The sequence below is a fragment of the Lepus europaeus genome, chromosome 5 (genome assembly GCF_033115175.1).
Source record: "Lepus europaeus isolate LE1 chromosome 5, mLepTim1.pri, whole genome shotgun sequence".
Lineage (NCBI taxonomy): Eukaryota > Metazoa > Chordata > Mammalia > Lagomorpha > Leporidae > Lepus > Lepus europaeus.
Genome location: NC_084831.1, coordinates 19,997,071 through 20,004,764, shown reverse-complemented (window position 1 = coordinate 20,004,764; position 7,694 = coordinate 19,997,071).

Below are 7,694 nucleotides of genomic sequence, written 5' to 3'. Positions count from 1 at the left end.
CTCCCTCTGGGTCTCCCATGTGGTTGGCTGGGGCCCAAGTACTTGGAACATCCCCTGCTTCCCCAGGCACATTAGTAGGGAGCTGGCTGGGAAGTGGAACAGCAGGGACTGGAACCAGCGCTCACGTGGGAGGCTGGCAGTGAAGGCAGAGGCTTAACCTTGCTGCGCCACAACTCTGGCCCCGTGGGATATTTTGTAGTTGTTATTGATCTTGCTCTTTTTAGTTAACAAATTATACTGTATAATTAAGAACATACAGGCTGGCGCTGTGGCTCACTAGGCTAATCCTCCGCCAGTGGCGCCGGCACCCCGGGTTCTAGTCCCAGTTGGGGCACCGGGTACTAGTCCCGGTTGCTCCTCTTCCAGGCCAGCTCTCTGCTGTGGCCCGGGAAGGCAGTGGAGGATGGCCCAAGTGCTTGGGTCCCTGCACCCGCATGAGAGACCAGGAGAAGCACCTGGCTCCTGGCTTCGGATCGGCGCAGCGCCGGCTGTAGCAACCATTAAGGGAGTGAACCAACAGAAGGAAGACCTTTCTCTGTCTCATTGTCTATAATTCTCTCTCTCACTGTCTAACTCCGCCTGTCAATATATGTATATATATATATATATATATATATATGAGGAACTTTTTTTTTTCTTTAAGTTTTTTTATTTGAAAGGAGAGACAGAGAGCACTTCATCTGCTGGTTCACTCCCCAGATGGCCACAATGGCCAGGGCGGAACCAAACCAAAGCCAGGAGCCGAGAACTTCTTCCAGGTCTTCCAAGTGGGTGGCAGGGGCCCAAGGGGCTCTTCCACTGCTTTTTCCAGGAAGCTGGAGTGGAAATGGAGCAGACAGCACAGAAAAAGGCTTCTATATGGGATGCCAATGTCATAGGCGGTATCTTAACCTACTATACCACAACACCAATCCCCAAAGAAATTTTTTTAAATTATTTTATTTGAATTGCATTTATTTGAATTGGCATTTTGGCTAAGATGAAGTGTAAAAAATAAAGATTACTCTATTTGGGAGGCAGAGATACACAGATCCTTCAGATGCCTGCAACAGCCAGGGCTGGGGCAGGCTGAAGCCAGAGGCAGGTAACTCAATCTGGATCTCCCACGAGGGTGGCAGGGACACCACTGCCTCAGCCACCAGCCGCTGCCTCCCGGCATGCGCATTAGCAAGAAGCTGGGGTGAGAGCGGAGCTGGGGCTCAGAGCCAAGCACTGATGTGGCGGGCGGGCGCCCCAAGCGGCTGCCTCCGCGAAGGCCTCTCCTGTCTGCCTGGGAATGTTTGGTGGTGTGGCTGCAACAGTTTATCCATTATTAGTCATTTCCTGTTTAGCTGTTTTAAATTGTGCCGTGATTAACATCTTGGTGCCCAACTTTGAGTCTCTGATTTCTAACTTAAGCTATAGACCTGCACATGGAAGAGCTGCCATTTTCCGGGCTGTGGAACGCCTTCCTCACTCACACTGCTGGACATCTACCGAAAGTGTCTGCAGCTGCCCCTCACCTCGCTTACCTCGCTTGCCGCAGCCACACACAGGCGTGGAGGGAGGAAACCCTTTTCCATCATCCCTGCTAACCGCTGACAGCTCGGAATGGGAGACCCAGCAGGTGGAGGGTCGCATGGACCTGAAGAACCCACTGGGGGCTGCAGGGAGTTGGAGAGGCCCGAGTTAGCCAAGCGCTCACCACAGCCAAGTGAGAGTGGGAAGTCTGATTCCATTAGGGTGTGGGGGAAGGAGAAAGGAAGGGAGGGCTGAGGGACTCTCACCTTTCTCAAGAATCCTGAGCTGGGGGATGGAGGTGGGAAGTGGCTTCAGATCCACACCAGCCATCGCACAACTGGGGGCCACACTGTTTCTCTCTCTCTCTCTCTTTTATTTTTTTCAAGATTTATTATTTATTTAAAACAGAGCTACAGAGAGAGAGGGACATACAGAGATCTTCCATCTGCTGGTTCACTTCCCAAATGGCTGCAATGGCCAGGCCTGTGTCGGTCCAAAGCCAGGAACCAGGAGCTTCTTCCAGGTCTCCCACGTGGGTGCAGGGGCCCAAGCAGTTGGGCCATCTTCCACTGCTTTCCCAGGCACATTAGCAGGGAGCTGGATCAGAAGCGGAGCAGCCAGGACTCGAATGGTTGCCCATATGGGGTGCAGGCGTCACAGGCAGAGGCTTTAGCTGCAACGCCACACTGCTGGCCCCACACTGTTTTCCTAAGCAGTGAGACAACCTGGACAGAAATTCTCCGGCACTCTGAGGAGCTCCCTGCACTCCCTCTCTCTGCTTCTTCCTGGTCCCTGGCTAGTGAGCCCTTACCCAGGCTGATCTGGGCCACCGCCTCCTCTTCTGTGCCTTTGAGAAGGAAGGCGCCCAGCTGAGCACATCCCCGTAGCATCAGGCCTGCCTGGGGTGCGGGAGCCACCTGCCTCCTTCCCAGCCCTGACAGCCCTGGAAGCCCTCCTGTTCAGATGGCTGTGAGGGGTAGGCTGGGTACTTGGGGTCCACCTGAGCTAGTTTTTTAAAGGTATTGATAAAATGCTCCAGACAAAAATACACAGCAGGTCTTCAGGCTTTTTCCTTCATTCTACAACTCTGGCAGCGGTGTGGAGGGAGATGGGAGGCCCTCCAAGCCATTCCAGATGACCGTGAAGTCTCCAGCTACAGGTGGGCTGTGTTAACTTAGCTCCAAGGGGTGACCCTCAGTGCTTCCCTGTGCTCTGAACTGTCCCCTCTGAGTTCTTCCAGTTAACCCTGGCACCTCCACATTGCTCTCTGGCATCACAGCAAATAGCAAAGAACGGAGATCCGGGCATGGCTAAGCCCCGCATACAAGTCCTCTCCGAGGTCACAGAATCTACTTGCAACGTAACATCCACTCTGTAGTCAGGCAAAGAAATCCCAGGTGAGATTTCCCGGGAGCAGGAAAGGGAGAGCCTGTGCCCTCCTCCCTGCCGCTTCCGCAGCTGCAGCAGTGAACGCCCTGCCTGCCCACAGACCCTGACTCTGGTTTGCAGAGTCCAGAATTCCCCTCTTATCCCTAGACAAAGAGTTAAATCTCCCCTAGCAGTGAGGAGAAGGCTGGGCGGGCAGAGTGAGTCACCTGACACCCCGGGGGCGACCAACCTGTCTGCTGCCCCCACAGACATTCCTGCCTGCTGACTCGGTGGGGGGGGGGGGTTAAGGGGTTCTCCGGTGAGAGAGAGACAGGGACCCTGCAGAAACCTGCCTTCCCACCCCACACATGGCAGGGATGGGGGTGGGGCGGCCTCTGAAGGATGAGTAAAGGAAAAAGAATGGAACCAGGTTCAGGAAGCCAAACTTAGGGAGTGAGCTGAGACGCTGGTCCACTTCACCATCTCTCATTTAATTCAGTTCCTTGCGGCCGCTCTCTCGATGCCAAGACAGGAGCAGGGTAGCATGGCATAATGTTCTTTTCTAACCTATTTTGAAACCGCAGTAGACAAAGCAGACATCCGCGTGGCTGTTTTAGCCGAAGCGTGAGTGAAGACTCTGATCACTGGGCCCCTACCCCTTGGCAGATTCTGGGGAAGCCTCTGAACAAAGTTTGAAATAGCTGCTACAGTTCCAAAGTCCTGGGCCTTGCAGTCAGCCCTGGTTCCAGTCCCCCATAGGTAAGTGGAACCTTGGCTGTTAGCTTGTTCAGCTGCTCTGAGCCGCAGTCTCTTCATATGGGAAAGAAAAAGAATACATACTGTGGGATGGAACTGCCTGGCGCCCGCCCGGCTTGCCAGCCACTGTGACTGGGGAGAAGCAGTAGCGCAGGCATCTGAGACCAGGGGGTATCCCCTGGAAAGGGCCTGCGCAGTCTGGGCGTTGGACAAGCCCGGGGTGGGGGGTAGGGGTGGTGGTCGTGGAGGAGGGGAGAGGCACCTTGTTTTCCTGAAAGCAGCCAGAGTGGCCGGCCTGACCCCAGTGCCGCGGCCCCTCCTGGGTGCCTGGGCAGCCCTGAGAAGGCAGTGTTGTCCCCATCACCTGCTCTCGTGGGGCTGCAGTGCCAGCTTGGACGTGGCTCTCTGGCTTTGCTGCTCTGAGGAAAGTAGATACCTTTAGGGGATTTTAGGTTAGCAATTTTCCATGTAGAAAGGCCTGGGCTGAATCTTTGTGGGCTTGATCTCTGTCTAGACAGCCACGTCCGAGGACCAGGTATATGGCCATTCCCATGATAAAGGATCTGGCACTAACCTGGCTTCCAGGCATTTGGAAGGCTGGTTTTATACCCAGGTCAGCTCATTGAACACACAAGCCTTGCTGCTATCATTATGGGAAGAAAGGAAGAAAAATAGGACAGAGTTACTGGTCTAAGGGAACTCTCTGAGGAGACAGAACAAACCAGGACACAGCTGAGATTCCACTAAGTGAATCAAGCAGATAAGGAATCGTAACTGAATAGATGCACCCACTGAGGCCAGGAGTTGGGAAAACAGTAGCAGCCTCACCAGTGTGTTAAGGGAGATGGCCAGTCACGTTCTGACCTGAACATGGATTCTGAAATTTGGAAAAGGTCAAAAGAGCATGACCTAATGGACGTGGTGGTGGACAGTGGGTAGAATGGCCACCATGAAATTTCCAGGGGAACCTGGCATTCTTACTTGCTCTGCCTTCTGGGACAGTTTTTCCCAATTGAGATGTAATTTACACATCTTAAAAGTCACCCTTCTTTTGGATTTTAATATATTCACAAAATTGTTCAGCTATCAATTCTACTTAAATCTAGAAAATGTCATCAAGCCTCCAAATAGCCAGACCTGGACCAGGCAGATGCCAGGAGCCAGGAACTCCATCCCAGTCTCCCACATGGGTCGCAGGATCCCAAGAATTTGGACCGTCATCTGTTACCTTCTGGAAGCATCAGCAGGAAGGTGGATAGGAAGTGGAGGTGAGGCTGAACCCAGGCACTCTGCTAGGGTTGCTGGCATCCAGTGCAGTCTAGTGCAGCCGATGAACCCACTGTGCCACAATGCCTGACTGCCCTTCCCCCCAAAACAGAAGTTTGTAAATGTCAAATCTGGGCCAGGAAAAGGTGGCAAGAAATGCTGCGTTGTTGGTTTTTTTTTTTTTTTTTTAATATGTCATGAACAAAATGATCTGCAACCATAATGATCAGAAGCTGGTGCCCAAACCAGCTCACACCCAGTGATAAACACCTGATCGGATGATCTAGTCCATAGCATTTGCTTTGGAAATCCCTTCAGCACCAACTCCAGCTTCGAGTAGCTTCTGTCTTTCCATACAGGGCAGCCACGCGTAGTCTGGAGCCCACAGACACGAGTCAAGAGGTATAGATAAAAAAGAAAGAGTTCCTTTCCCACGACCTACCCTGTTAAGAGAAAGTCACCAGACCTGTCTAGTGAAAGAAACCAGGTCACCTCCAGAGCGGAGGGAGTCACTTGCCCTGGCCCAAAGTTTCTGCCTGGGTTGGAACCTTGAAGCCAGACACACCTCCAGGAAAGGAAGGGAGAAGACCAGGCACCCAGGGGCATCAGGGCGTCTCCGCAAGCTTCCCCTGCAGAAGTAGCTGTGACAAGAGCCTGCCGGGTGGAGTCCCATGGGTGCAGCCAGACTTAAGACTGGGGAACCTGATGAGTCTGGCCCGCGGTCCCTCGATGTCACCAGGAGGCGGAGCGACCCCTGCTGTCAGGGGGCCCAGCCTGCGGCTGAGCCTGGCTTGTTCTGCTTAGTGTGCAGCAAAGCTGGTTGAGTCCTAGACTTATTGGTGCCAAGACTGAAAAATGTGTGAACAGGAACAACTTTAGGTGCACTTCTTTTCTCAAACTTCATGGCAACTCTAAGATGGTACTGTTGTGTTGTGTTGTGTTTTGTTTTGTTTTTTTTAAGATTAATTTATTTGAAAGAGTTACAGAGAGAGGGAGACACTCACGCACACACACACACACGGGGTGGGGGGGAGAGAGCGAGCAAGCTTCCACTCGCTGGTTCACTCCAAATGGCCACAATCAATGGCTGGAGCTGGGCCAGGCCTAAGCCAGGAGCTTCATCCTGATCTCCCACGTGGGTGCAGGGAACCAAGCACTTGGGCCATCTTCTGCTGTTTTCCCAGGCCACAGCAGAGAGCTGAACTGGAAGTGGAGCAGGCAGGACTCGAACCCGAGCCCACGTGGATGCCGGCACTGCGGGCGGAGGCCTAGCCTGCTGTCACAGTGCCTGGCCGGAAGGTACTGTTTTTTTAGTGTTCCCTTGAAAACGAGAACACAAAGGCAAGCAAGGCCGGCTGGGAGTCGATCCCAGTCGTCAGAGCGTTTTGGTCAGGCCCCTTATGACACAAAGGGGAAACTGAGGCCCAGGGCTTTTCCAAGGTGGCAGTCCTTGACACTCCAAGCCCCCTTCGGGCCAGGCTGCGGTGGGGCATCTTGCGGGCTTTCTCCCAGCCGCGCCAGCCGCGCCTGCCGGCCCGCCCGGCCCGGCCCAGCCCGGCCCAGCCCGGCCCAGCCCGACACCGCCCGGCACCGCCCGGTGAACGCATGACTCAAAGGGCGGGGACTGCACTTTGCGCACGGCCCCGCCCCGTCCCGCCGCCCGGAGGAAGCCGCCTCTCGGGTCGGGCGGGTGGCGACTTGTCTGAGTGAAACCCGGAAAGCGCCGCCCCCTCGGCGCCCCCGCTCGGTCAGCGCGAGCAGCCGCGCCGGGGGGGCGGGACGCTGGCTCCACTGCTCACTCCCTCATTGGGCCATTGCGCCCCGAGGGCGGTACCCCGTGAAACCCTCTCCTGTGATTGGGCTGGGTCGGCCTCCGGCCCCGCCTCCAGGGTGCCGGCTGGCGGAGCGCGGCAGCCTGCGGTCCCGGCGTGTTGCTTCCTGCCGGGGGTGGAGGCTGCGGGTCCAGCGAGCCAGGCCCCCCGAGGCCGTTCCCACCCAGCGGGTGCCTCCTCCGCATCCCCGAGCGCTGCCGGGGGCGGGGGGCCGTTCTCTTTTCCTCAGGTCTGGGCATTTAATGGCGGCGCCGTGCCTCTGCCCCAGGTCGTACACCCTTCACTCGCTCTCGAGGGTGGGGTGCTCCGTGCCGCTCGCTCCGCGCAGCACCCCGCGGCCTCACCTCACACCTGAGGCACCCGCTCCCCTCAGCCCGAGGGAGGCGCCTCAGTGCGGCCTCTGCTCTCCGCCCCTCCCGGGACCACACCAGTTTGGGGGCCACCCGGGGCGGGGAGAGAGGCCCCCGCAAGGTCTCGGCCGCGGGGGAAATCAGGGCCTGTGCAAAGCCCACCCCGCCCCTCTCCCAGCCCAGCAACAATAACTGGAGGAGACCGGAGGAGTGAGTGTCACGGGGAGTTTATTGAGCCGAGCCGGCCGCCGCCGGCAGACCACGCTTTCCCCTCGCTCACTCACAGTCACACGCACCCCAGCTTCCGCCTCTGCCGCCCGGCCCCGCGCTCAGCCGCAGGGCGAGCAGCCGGGGGGGGGGGCAGCCGGGGCAGGAGGGAGGCGAGGCGGGAGGGGAGGGGTGCGGAGAGCGGGGGGGGGGGAGCGGCCAGGGGCTGGGAGCGCCCCGCGGCTTGCAGGGAGAGCGAGACCCCGGGCGGCCTCGGCTCAGCGGCTCCCTTCTCCAAGGAGCCTTTGGGAGCCGGGGCGGCGCAGCGAGGGGGAGAAGGGGGAGCCTCCCACCCCGTAGTAGTCCTCTCCGCGGGGCGTCGGGGACCGGAGGGGGCAGGGCGGCGGCGGGCGGC